Consider the following 13,911-nt stretch of genomic DNA (forward strand, 5'->3'; position numbering starts at 1 on the left):
CGTTATGGTAGCTGTCTTTATATATATATAGGTCGTTTTTTCCTTTTTGGTTCTCTAATTGAATGATTTTTTTCTACCCTGTCTTCTAATTCACTGATCTGATCCTTGGTTTTCCCTAATCTGGTGTGTATTCCTTCCAATGTGTTCTTTATTAGTGCTATGTCATTCTTCATAGTTTCTATATCTTTTCTCATGCTGTTGAGCATCTTTGCCATTGTTATTCTGGACTCTATGTCTGATAAATTTCTCATCTCCATTTCATTTAGCTCTTCTTTTGGAGAATTCTCTTGTTCTTTCATTTGGGGCTTGTTTTTATGTCTCCACATTTTGGCTGCTTGTTTGGATTTGTGTCTGTGTATTAGGTAGATCTGCCATGACCCCCAATCTCTAGTGCAGGATAATGTCAGATGCTATTTGTGACTGGCTTAAGTACCCTGTTTGGAGCTATCAGCAATCCACAGCTTGTGACTCCCTTTGCTAGGGCTGGGTGCCTTTGGAAAGGACCAAGATGTGCACTAGAGTCTGCTTTTCGTAGCCCTGGGCCTCTGATTAGATCAGGCAAAGTCTCAAAGCCTCCAGAGACCAGCCTTTGCCTATTGTCTCATTGATACTTTGTTTTATTAGCCTCTGGTTATCAACCACAGGGAAGGGGAGAGGTCTTCCAACAGGGTAGGGCAGTGATTGGCAAACTCATTAGTCAACAGAGCCAAATATCAACAGTACAACAATTGAAATTTCTTTTGAGAGCCAAATTTTTTAAACTTAAACTATATAGGTAGGTACATTGTTATTAACTTAATTAGGGTACTCCTAAGCTGGCCTTTGCTAAAATAATAATAAAGCCACCAACACAAAATAATTACAATTCTTAAATTGATGACAAAAATACCTGTAGGATTTGCCGCTGGTTGGAAAACTACAGGTAACTTCATGTTTCGAGTAGGTACTTTAGTCACCTGTGCGCGATTTGCGGACACGACTAGCACTAACCTCTGCACATGAGAGTGCTGACTGACTGGCTCACTCAACTCGTGCATGAATCACGTGTGCCTCCCCCTTGCTGCGTATCCTGTGGCCCCCCTGTGCAGCATCTCCCATTGCCCAACGGACCGACACCCCCCACTTCCACTAACATCACTTCTTCAAAATAGACTCGCCCAGGTCGAAAACCACTTCTGCGCATGGGCCACGAAGTTTCAATCGCACTGTACATGTGCCCTCACACGTGGTATTTTGTGGAAGAGCCACACTCAAGCGGCCAAAGAGCCGCATGTGGCTTGGGAGTCGCAGTTTGCCAACCACTGGGGTAGGGCAACTGCCTTGCCTGGATAGCAAAGTTTTGTAGGAGAAAGTTGTCCTTTGCAGTATGAGGGAATGACTCAGCACTGTAAACTGAAGTGGCTGCCCTCCAAGCTCCAACCCTAGAGCCCCCAGTCCTGGCTTCTGCTCACACAGTTCCAGTCTACTCTGCCCTCCCTCTGCCAGAGACCAAGGTGAGTGGCTGCACACAAAATTTTGTATGTTGCCCCTTTAAGAGTGTGCCCGCATTTCCCTCAGCCTCTCGCTGGCAAACAGCAACCCTGATGCTTTTCACAGCCAGCTGTTATATGGGCAACTTTCTCAGTTCTGGTGCTCTGGGTTCAGGAGTCCAGCTTGGGGTTTAAGACCCCAGAGTTCTCAGTGGGAACCCCCCACAACTGAGATATCCCTCCAGAACCTCAGCTGCTGTCTATGGGAGCTCAGCCAGTCCCTTTGCACCTCCGCAGTTCCTACCAGTCTCTGTGTTCTCCATTTTTTTGCCCTTGGTTATCAGTGTTCTCTCCAACTAGTCTTCAGTTGATTTTTCAGGGTGGTTCTTCTGTATTTTAGTTGTATTTCACGTTTGGTCCTGGGAGAGTGTCAGTCTAAGTTCCACTTACTCCACCCCCATTTGGGAATCTCAAATAATTTTTATGCTTGCATGTGTTACATAGAGAAAATTATTATTTAGAATGTGTACTTCTAGGTATTAGCTACATAATTATTTATATTTTAAAATAAAATAATATTCTTTTAAAATTTTCAGATAACTGTGGTATATGTGATCTTATTAAAAATTAAGCCCAATGATATGTTAATTGGATGTAAGAAGAACAAAGGTTGAGAGGTGCTTCTACTTGAAAATCCATCAGGTGAACCATGAGAGTGTCTTCATGAGTGGATGTTCACAGAGATACGAGGGCCCTTCACACACAAAGCAGGGGGCAGCAGGCAAGTAGGAAGAGCTGGAAATGACAGAGAAGATTGATATGAAAACATGAAGATTGATGGACATGACTCCTGAATATAAATCAAATTATGAGCTCCTCCATTCCATGAGAAATTTTTCTGCTTTCCACCATTACGACTGGTGAACCACTGGACTATCAGTAATAAGGTGAATACTTTTTAAAAAAAATATGTGTATGTTTTTTTAAATTGATTTTAGAGAAAGAGGAAGGGAGAGGGAGAGAGAAACATCTATCGGCTGCCTCCCTCACATATCCCAACCAGGGATCAAACCTTCAACTTAGGTATGCCCTGACTGGAAATTGAACCCATGACCTTTGCTGCACATGACAATGCTCAACCAACTGAGCCACACCAGCCAGGGTAGGTGAATATGTCTTTATCTGGGCAGTGTGTGTACTGAAATTTCTCCAGGGAAATATCCTGACAATCTGCATGGGGAGAAGATGAATCCCTGCCCCAGGTACGGTTGATATTCAGCAGTATGGAAACTAATGAGATAAATGGCTAGGCTGCTTTATAAGAGAAAATGGGTTTACTTCCCTAAGGAAGGTTGTGATAAAAGAAGAAGGGTGCAGAGAAGGGGATGATATGTGAGACGGGGGAAAATGGAGACTGAAAGGAATCTAGAGAGAAATTTACACAGGTATGGAGAACTTTTCGAATCACTGATATTTCTTAATGCCTATGCATGTGGTGTGTGTGTGTGTGTGTGTGTGTGTGTGTGTGTGTGTGTGTGATTGGAGCTGTTTCACACCTGTATCACATCAGATGGGATACCCTACAGCCTGTGTGGAATGGTGAGATAATCTCTAAACTGAACTGGGGAAAGCAGATGGATGGCTAGAATTAGACCATGGGAATGTGAACTTCTCAGGCTTCTGCAGAAAGTTCTGGAGGTCTTGGATTGTTTCAGGGAGCTTGAGTTGACCTCATTTAGATTTCAGTGGACCGAGAGGTCTCCACTGATATCAACAAATACATCACTATTCCTATTAAGTACTCCACTAGTTGACTCTCAGCAGAGTACTGGCGACCCTCACAAAACCACCTTTGTTGAATTTGCAGTGTCATGTTCTTCGTTTATAGAAGAACATTGCTAAAATAACCATATAAGAATCAGACCTACATGAAAAATATTGCTTATAAATGATCCATCATGTGACTCTACATCTCCACCCACAATCCTCTGTGAGAAATTCTCTGAGGAATTGAGTGTCAAGAATATGGCTCCATTTGGGAACCTGGTTTGCTGTTGCTTTGACAAAAAGAACTGGAGATGTTGTGATGTTCATTTTTTCATCACAGCTGCAACAACCCTTAGCCTGCAATGACAGTGCCTGTGCTTCTTCCTTTCTGCTGACCTTATTTCCTATTTCTATTATATTACCCTGTTTAATGTGCTCTTCATTGGAAGCTGCTCAAATCCTCTATGGAAATATTTAGAGTAAAATTAAAATACACCTTCAATTTCATTCAATAAAAATTTTCATTAGGATCACATGAAATGCTAGAAATACTGTAGAGTGAGCTGGTGGAGCTGCCAGCAGCACCACCTTGCCCACGTGTTCCATTTCTGCACTCAGTGTCTTCTCAGAATTAGCTGTTCAGTGGTACCTACACTTTCATCTCATCTCCCATGTCAGTAGGGGTGCAATCATTCATCTTTGTGTCATGCTACCAGCTGTTCTCCCCCCGCCCCAACATGCACGAGTGAATTTAAATATGCAACTTTTTGCACAAGCTTAATAAATTTGCCTAATTGGTCCTGGAAATGACAGTGCTCTTTTTCATACAATTTTCCGTGGAATAGATAATTTGGATGAAGTTCACATGCAGTGTAATTTGAGGAGGTGAGTGGGAGCATAGAAAACAGACGGGGATACTTATGGGTCATAAAAATCAAAAGAGAAGCACTTTATTTACCACCATGCATGGCCTTAATTCATACTGCTTAAATGCCCTTCCCTTCCTTTTTAACTGCAGGGATCCTCAACCTTGGCACTAATGGCATGCTGGACCAGCTAATTCTCTTTTGTGTGGAGTCACCTGGCCATTGTATGATGTTAGCAGCATCCCCCACCTCTACCCACTGGATACCAGTAAAGCTCTCCTCCCCCAAGATGTAGCAACCAAAAATGTCTCCAGACATTGCCAAATACCCGTGGGGGAGGGGCAAAATTGTCCCCACTTGACAATTACTGATGTACCTCTGTGCCCAACTTTCCTTTAAGAACAGGCATCATCACTACTTTCTGGCTGCTGGAGCTTTTTCCACATGATGGTCATTCTCTCAGCCCATAGCTAAAGCATCTTGTCTTTAATGTTTCACATGGAACCCCTATTTTCTGCCTGTTCTGGAGCCAGAAGCAGATGTGTCATAGTGAGCATTTTCTGTTGCACTCATCTTACCTTTCACTGTCTTACTAGTAAAAAGCATCCCTTTCCTAGTAATTAGCAAAGATGCTGCTAGAACTGTCCTCAGGATTCATGGCTGTGAGTGTATCACTTTTCTACTCCTGGACTTGGGCACAGTTGAAATAAATCATATTTTTGTTTTCATTATTCCAGGTACATTCTTCATCTAAATTTATTGCCAAATCTTAATTGTATACCTTAAAAGGAAATCTGTCTCAGAATGTAATGTAGTTTCTCCACAATATTTTTTCAAAAGAACATACTTCCTTTAGGTTGTATGAAGGTAAAATTTGACATGAAAATTAATTTAGGAATTTTCTTCTCCTTCTCATTTAGTAAATACTATTTGCATTCCAGGCTGCAGAAAGGACCAGAGTGTTGAACTAATTACTGTGACAGTTTGCAGCCATAACCTGTTTTTTTTGCCAGACCCAATATAAGCTCATCCAAAATCAAATTACAATAAATATAAAATTCAGTGCTATGCTATGTGAGGTCAATTACTACTTTCTATTAAAGAACCCAACTTTCAAGGACAAAGACTATTGGAATTCTATCTTGAAACTCATAAGTGTGAGTTTAAGACAAAGTAAAATATTAGTCATGTTGATTTTGAATAAATAGTCACAGATAATATTTTGGAAGTTACCTACACGATTCATAGTTTGTGTTGCCATTTTTTTTATTGTTTTTTGTTTGTTTGTTTGTTTTTATGGGGCAACATAGTTTAGCAAAAAAGAGCATAGATTGTGGAGTCAGAATGTTTGGATTCAAATTTCAGCTCTAGCATTTGCCAGTCAAGTTATGTTGGACCAATTATGTATAATTTCCAAGCCTCTTTTTGTCTCATCTATATATATAAAAGCCTAAGTAACCTTTATGACCAGTAGATCGAACGACGGGTCGACGTCACTATGACACACACTGACCACCGGGGCAGACGCTCAATGCAGGAGCTGCTTCCTGGTGGTCAGTGTGCTCCCAAAGCCAACCTACCATGGCTGACTAACCTCCCTGAGTCCCTCCCCCTTGCCAGGTGGTCCCAATCGGCCCCAATCAGGACTGGGCGAGAGGGCCCTGATCAGCCCCAATTGCCAGCCAGGCTGAGGGACCCCACTGGTGCACAAATTTGTGCGCCAGCCCTCAAGTTGGATAACAATAGAACTGACAAGACTGGCCATTGTGAGGATTAAATAATACAGTCCATATAAGTAGAGAACTCTGTGGCTCTCCTATAATAAGAATTTGATAAATGGTTATTACAATGATTTAGTGAAGACTGGGTATTGTGGATCAGGAAACTCATCAACTGGCATAAGAAAAAAAGGAGACATCTGGAGGGTAGTGCTAGTTCCTGGCATGGAAAGTCAATTCTCAAACAGTTATCATAAGGACCTTGCCCCTCTCCATTTCTTGGTTCAGCCTTTTGCTATGTTGCTTTCATATGTTGACTTTATTCTTATGCTCCCTGTGAAAACACTAGGAAATCCTTGCCTCTCCCTTTGGAGTAACCAATCGGCTGCAACTGCTTTTCATATCCACTTAGGTTCTATATAATGAGAAAGAATAACATTTTGTCTAGTAGTTCTTGGCAAAATCAGAAAATGCATTTTAATTGGGCCCATTTAGGTTATGTGCCCATCCCATTGCAGTCAGGGGAATGTGATGGGCCAGTTTGCTTAGGTCTTCTCACATCCTCTGTTGGATGTGTTGCCAACAGGGGTAGAGGCCTATCCAGATGTTGGGAGCCATTAGAGATATTGGCTTAGACAAAGCCATCTTAAAAACTATAAGTTTCTGGTTCCTCCAGAAACTCCTAATTACCAGAAACCACCTGTGTCTTGCAAATTGGCCAGCAGTTAAAGATAAACTACCCTCACACAGCTGCTAAATCACACATCTCCGCTGATAAACACACAGCCATCCGGAGCCTGCTAAATCACACATCTCCGCTGATAAGCACAGCCATCAGGAGCCTAATAAATCTCTAGTAATAGGTTACTGCCCATAGACCCCTTTACCCACCCCCCGTTCCTAAAACAGTATATATCCTGCCGCTGTGAGAATAAAGTTTGAGGCTTGATCAGAACTTGTCTTGCCTCCATTCTTTTGTGTCCCTTGTTTGTCTCATTCTCCTAGGGTGTCTCTTCGTTCCCCCGTTGTTGTCCCGCGGGTCGGGGCATCCAGACTGTGCACTAAATATGGGGAGGGAAGGCACCCGAATGGAAATAAGGAGCTATTTCTGGAAGACAATGGAACAGATAGGGGGACTCAAGGAACAGCCACGAAAGTGCTCTCATCAGTGACATGTTTTCTTTGTTGTTGTTTCCTCTACTGTCCACTTGCTACGTGAATAAATGAGAATGGCAGTTACTTATTTGTAAGGGCATCAGATTATTTCCTTGGGGTGTGTGTGTGTGTGTGTGTGTGTGTGTGTGTGTGTTGCTGCATGTCTTCAGTGATTGCTATTGAGGTGCAGCTGCCGGGAATTGTTCTCATATCCTTTGGCTAATATACTTTGCTTTGTGTCCATTCAGTACCACTTAGAAACTTGTCTGTTACAGTGATAGCTAGGAGAATGCACCCGTCAGCATGAATCCACACCTGGGGTGCTTCCATCACATGTGCTGGCTGATTGATAACACAACTGCTCAGGAGTCTGGACATATGATGCTCTCTTTTCTGTGGTGAACTCTATGAGGGCTTCTCCCTGTTCGTGAACACCACCCATCCTGCTTTCTATCTGCCATTTTGGAAAATTGAAGCTTATTTTGTGAAAATTATCATTTAGCAATATGGCATAGCAAAACTTCATCACACTTGGAAAAGAAGTTCCATGAGATATATTCTAACTTTTTGGTAGGTTCAGTGAAGATTTTTATTTCTTATCTTGTTCAGTTTTTCAGAAAAAGCTTTAAAAGACATGGAAAAAAATCAAGAAATGGGCCCAGGGGCATATATGACTCATCATTATTTTTGAATTTGAAGTAAAGTGGCTTTTAATAGTTTCAAAATTAACATCACTTATTCATCAAATTTACAACTCTGTGAACAAAGATAAATATTTTCAGATCATGCAGCTTTGAAGGGCAAATCTCAGGGCATTAAAACTCTTAAAGGGTTATTATATGAAGCTTATTTGTATATGAATGATTTAAAATTAAATATTAAACTAAATTATTGCATTCTAAGCTATTGTCTTTTGAAAAAAGACAACAATCTAATTTTGGCTCTTTCTTATTGTCAAAATTCAAGTTTTGGACTTTTGTTACCTCATTTTTCAAGTAAGGTGCATATGTTATTGATGGAAGTGGAGTCCTTGGGGTGTTGGGAGGAAAGGAATTTATTAAGGCTCCCACAGGTGGATGGGGTTTTGTGGAAAGCTTTATTGATGATACAAAATTAAGGGGTGTCCCCTCCAAGTTCCCATCTCTGTCAATCTTGCCATGGGAGAAGTCCAATCTTACCTTCAGCAGGGCCAGAATTAAGGCCACTGCTCAGAGTTTCTGTTCCATATTAAAGTCCAGTCCAGCATCTGGCTAGCTTAGCTTGATTTTCCAGCTGCAGTCCATTGCATGTGGGGTTCGCATGTCCAAGTTGGGGAACATTTTTCCTGCCAAGGGCCATTTGTATATTTATATATATATATAATATCATTCTTGGACCTTACAAAATTATAAACTTAAAAATTAGCCTGCTATATTTGGTCAAACATTTAATTAACTCACCCCTAATGCCTTGGCAGGGCCAGACCAAATGATTTTTTTTAAGATCTTCTATGGCCGGTGGATGGATGTTCCCCACCCCTGGCTTAAGGCCACATGACAGGTAAGCACAGGTCATGGGGAAAGAGAGGGTAAGGACAAACTAGGGGATGAGAGAAGGGACTCTTTGTCTGGGGATTTTGCCATTCTAAGTTTTTGTGCGTTTGCAGTGGTCCCACCTTCCTAGCCAATGATATTTTCCCCCAGCTAGACTGACAGGTCAGCACCCCAACGTCATTGCACGTGTGCCCATCTCCCCCTTTGTTTGATCCATTTCCCCAGTGATCTTCAGGGAATGGACCAGTAGTTACCTGGGAAATGTGAAGCTGTTGTTTCCTGGTGAAGCTGCCCAGATGACCATGCTATAATGTCTGCCCTCCTTTTTGCTCTCTTCCTATTATTCATATTAATAGCCAGTTAATTACAATGATAACAGGTGGACTTGTTGAACAAAGGTCATTTCCACTGGATCTGGGCAGGGTAAGATGCTGTGTTCTCATGCTTTATGGAATCTAGACAACATCCAGGTCATGGAGAGAGGGGAGGATTTAAGCAGTTACAAGCCATATATTTAAGCTCTGAGGTGGTGTGGGTTGCTCTTTTTACTTAATATTTCAGGGTCCAAATCATATTTATTATAATTTGGGGGGGGGGCAAGAGAAGAGTGTTTTATCAGTGTGCCACCTCAGGGGAAAGTATCAGTTTACAATACTAAGTACTGAGGTTCCTCCTCCTAGTCCAGCCAACTACAGGTCCTTCTATGTCATCATAACTCTTCTCCTCTAATACACACAGTATTGAATGCCCTGGTCTTTACCCTGTCATAATAAGACTTATGAAAAAAGGATAGTCCACATGACTTCTTATTAAGATAGAGACCAAGATATTTTGGGACCTAGTCTGGTATCAATATTGCTGGATGGCCAATGGGTGATGTTCTGGCCACATCAGAAGGGAAATTCTTATTGGACAAGCAGGAATAAATACATGCAGATTTCAGTTATTAATCATTATATTCTATCCCTTGATTAGAGACATGGATGCTGGTTTCAAAGTATAAAGTGGGCAGGGAGGCAGGGATTCAGCTGGGCAACGACGTAGGTAAAATGAAGGACTCAAACATTGTTGGAGTTTTCTTGCCTTTAGTGTTAACTTCACTCTCACTAGTACCTGTTTGAAAAATCCTTAGGGAAAAACTGATTCGTTCACTTTAAGCCCGGACCAATGAACTATGCCCTGGGGATACAGTTATGTAGAAAAATGGTGGTCCTGTCCTTGGGTGAAGTAGGAAATTCCTATGATAAGGGACACTGCACAGATAGTTCCATAAGTGTCCACTCACAAATATATTAGACAAGAATGGGTGTAATTACAGATGTCATATTTTAACTGATTCAATTGAAATTTTAAATTTGGAAAATCTGACTGATTATTAGTTTCAATATTCTACCTCTTCTATTTCCTTATTTCTTTTAAATTTATTATTTCTGCCCTAGCTGGTCTTGCTCAGTGGATAGAGCATCGGCCTGCAGACTGAAGGGTCCCAGGTTCGATTCCAGTCAAGGGCACAAGCCCAGGTTGCAGGCTCAATCCCCAGTGTGGGGTGTGCAGGAGGCAGCTGATCAATGGATTCCCTCTCATCATTGATGTTTCTATCTCCCTCTCCCTCTCCCTTCTCCTCTGAAATCAATAAAAAAAATATTTTTTTTTTATTATTTCTTAGTATTACTTATTTTATTTTTTGACTAGAGGCCTGGTGCACGAATTTGTGCACGGGTGGGGTCTGGCTGGCCCGCCCCAATTGGGACCAATTTGGGGTGGGGCCGGCCTGGGGGAGGGGCTACAGGTGGTTGGTGGGAGGGCCCCACCCCTGATCACTGTGGGGGGAGCCTATCAGGGGTGGGGCTGGCCTGGGGGAGGGGCCACGGGCAGTTGCTCAGCCAGCCCTGCCCCCTGGTCAAACTCCTTGTTGAACTCCCAGTCAAACTCCCAATAGAGGGGACAATTTGCATATTAGCCTTTTATTATATAGGATTACATTTTGCATTCATCACTATTTTGTATTAGCTTCAGGTGTACAGCACAGCAGTATATTTATTCTGCAATCTCATTGAAGCCTCCAGTATGGTGCTACAGAGGACCTCTTCTCTTCCAAGGTGCATCTGAAATATATAAATATCATACAGTTGAGTCTTGCCCCATGTCATTCTGTCTACTATTTATATAATTTGGCTCTCTTTCTGACTAATATTTAGGTTCCCTCTTCTTCTGATTGTCTGGGTCCAGTGGCTACAACATAGCCCCAGGACCCTAAACATCTCTTATGAGGTTTGCACCTTGGCCACAGAGGCAGTGCGTGGCTAATGTCCACTCCACAATCTCACTCTCTCATCTGCTCCTGATTTATTTTCTTCTCTACTCTCAGGGATCTCACCCTTTGTGCCAGTATCCAACATTCCCTGGGACTTGTTTTCTTCACTCACCACTTTGGGGACCTCAGCTTATTTTCTCCTCTTTGGTTCCCCAGGTTGGCACATATTGTTGGAAAAATTTGCCCTAGTATACAGTTATAAAATTGAGAATCTATGGTGTCAAACCTTTGTGGGCTTTTCCATGGCTTGGCAATCAGGTTCCTTCTCACTCAACCCACAGCAGTGACTGAAATGTTTAGCATATGTGTTCTAAGCTATATGTTACACAACTCCAGTCCCCTAGTGCAGAGTAGGCAGATAATAAAAATTACATAGAACCTATGAATAAATGAATTATTGACTGAAAAGATGAATCTTTCATGGAGAAAACAAGAATTGGAATGTAAATTGAAATATATGTATTGCTCTTGAGTTCTATTGGGCACCTAGATCCTTATAGTAAGTATTCATTTCTGCACAAATTTTAAAAATATTCCAAAAAATAGGGAGTCCACCTAACCTCTAAGTATTTTAATGAGGAATAAATAATAACATCCCATCCTATAATTTTGGTAAGTAGAGTCTTAATTTCAATATTAATCTCGAAAACGCAAGATCAATCATTGGAGTTATGAATATCTATTTCACAAAATGGGATGGTAAAACCACAATGTGATCCTATATAATAAAAGGCTAATATGCAAATAGACTGAACAGCGGAAATGCCGAACAACTGAACAACCAGTCACTATGACATGTGCTGACCACCAGGGGGCACGCATGGAACATGGCGGGCATTGGCTGTGGCAGGATGATGGAGCAGGTCAGCGGGGGCGCCAGACCAAGTCAGGGCACTGGTTGCTGTCATCCGGGCAAGCCTCTGGTGGTTACTGAAAATTCTTTGCTCCTGCATGCTGCTGTCCTGCTGGGCACACACACCCACTGCTGGCGCTAGAGCCGCCACTCACACCTACTGCCATTTGCACCCCCTGCCAGCCCCAATCATCCCTCAGGGCTTCTCTACCTCCCCTTGCTCCTGAGGGGCTATCGGGGCTGGCAGCTACCTCTTGTACCCGCTGCCAGCAATGACCCCAGTTGCACCCACTGCTGGCACCCGGTGCCCGTCCTGATCACTTGGCACTATCAGCAGGTATGAGCGGCGGCTGCTGGCCCTGATTGCCCCTGATTGAGGGCTTCTCCACCTCCCCCTGCTCCTGAGGGCCCCTTGCACCTGCTCATGGCGCCAGCCCCACTCTCATCCGCTGCTGACACTGGCCCCAATTGCTCCGTGCTATCAGTGGGTGTGAATGGGGCTGGCATCGTGAGTGTGTGGGAGCGATGGCAGTGGGAGTGGGGCTGCTGGCAGACAGGGGACCTAAAGGCCATGGCGGGAGGGGCCGGGTGGGGTCAAGGAGGATGGGCTGAGACCCACCCCTGTGCCCACCGCAGTCTCCAGCACACAGTTCCTTTCAGGGTGCACGAATTTGTGCACTGGGCCCCTAGTTTGATAAAATAAAAATGAAAACAAGGCTTGGAACATGTCATTCACCCGGTTAATAAATACATTAGATAGAGGGTATCTAAATACAATTATTTACCAGAAATCCTATCAACTACAACTTACCAAATGGTTCAGTAAGTTTATAATTGCTGGGGTTCCTGTCTCAGCATCAAGGAGGGTTCAGGAATCTGGAGAAGGGCTGTGCATAGATGACATAGGAATCCAGAGACTAATAAAGAGTCTGGAGATGAAATATAATTTTGAAAGGCATTTGGGGGTCAGAGGAGCTTATCTAAAGGAGCTAAGTTCTAAGATCTTAAGTCTAAGGCCTTAGGTTCTCTCCTTGTCCCCAGGACCCCACGCATTTTATTAGCACAGTTTGTCCTGAGGCAAGGCAGAGATATACACTTCAAAGGGTCAGGGTTTGGTACAGAGTCCATTGTTAGAATGGGGGAATTAGCCTACAGCTGTTCAGGTGTTTGGCCAGTAGGAGGCAATAACATGTAGATTAAGATGCCCTTTAACTGTCTGGCAGCCACAAGCAATTTAATGTATCCTATTTAGGTTTGGGGAAATGCCTTTAGCCATTCCCAGATGCAGGTGACTACATGTGTAACTCAACCCTGTTGAGTCCCCAAGTCTCATCAACCTTTTGATGAAACTCTTGAAATTATGACATGCTGGAATTGGCTCCTGGTAATAATAGTTATAATCACTTGGATTAAGATACTTGAACAATAAAAGAACTGTCATAAAGCTGACTTGGAGGTTATTTCAAAAAAGATAAGTTTGGGATGAGCTGGTATTTATGTTTTAGAGGCAATCCTTCGTGAAAATTATAAAGGATCTTTGGAGTTAGTGGCTGGTATTATGTTAGTGAAATTAAAAAAATATATATGTAAAAGGAAAATAATATGAGGCATGTGTAACCATATTCATTCACAATATAACTCTATCCTTGGGAATGGGAATGTGATAGGCTGCTTTGTGGAGCTTCTGCCCAATCCACTATGGCCTCTCTAAATGGCCCTGTCACCCACTCCCCCATCAGCTACTTTTTATACCATCCCATCCTTTGGCCACTGTTTATTGAGCCTTGTCTGTGTGGTCTCTAGGAGCAGCAAAGACCTCCAGGGAGCAGAATGAGGCACTACCCACAGACAACCGAAATGCCACATCACTTTCTTCAGGGCAATTCCCTCCCTGCTTGTAGTACTTGGGTCTTTACAGTAAAGTTTCCCTTTCTGTTTAAATCTAGTCAATATTCCATGCTGCTGAGTCTGAGGTGAGATATATTCATGTTTGGTTGCTGGTATTGTAATTGTTTTAAGTTTCCTGGAAAACATTTGGCAATATGTATTAAGAATGTTAAAAACATTTATATCTGTGTATCTAGTTGTACCTCTTCTAGGAGTGTATCATGTGTAATTTATCAGATTCATATACTTGAATGTTCATCACAGTGCAATTTATGATACTAAAAAAATAAGAAAACAAGCTAGAAGATCCAATTTGGGGACTAGCTAACTATATTAGGATATGTCAGTAT

The 13,911-nt window shown here is 42.4% G+C and overlaps 1 protein-coding gene across 1 annotated transcript in view; it reads right to left on the bottom strand.

Annotated features, from left to right (window-relative positions):
* Nucleotides 1–13,911, bottom strand: part of CPB1 (carboxypeptidase B1) — a 163,673-nt gene that overhangs the window by 109,900 nt on the left and 39,862 nt on the right. The window lies entirely within an intron of this gene.

This window comes from Myotis nattereri (assembly GCF_964212035.1).
Source record: "Myotis nattereri genome assembly, chromosome: 3".
Classification (NCBI taxonomy): domain Eukaryota; kingdom Metazoa; phylum Chordata; class Mammalia; order Chiroptera; family Vespertilionidae; genus Myotis; species Myotis nattereri.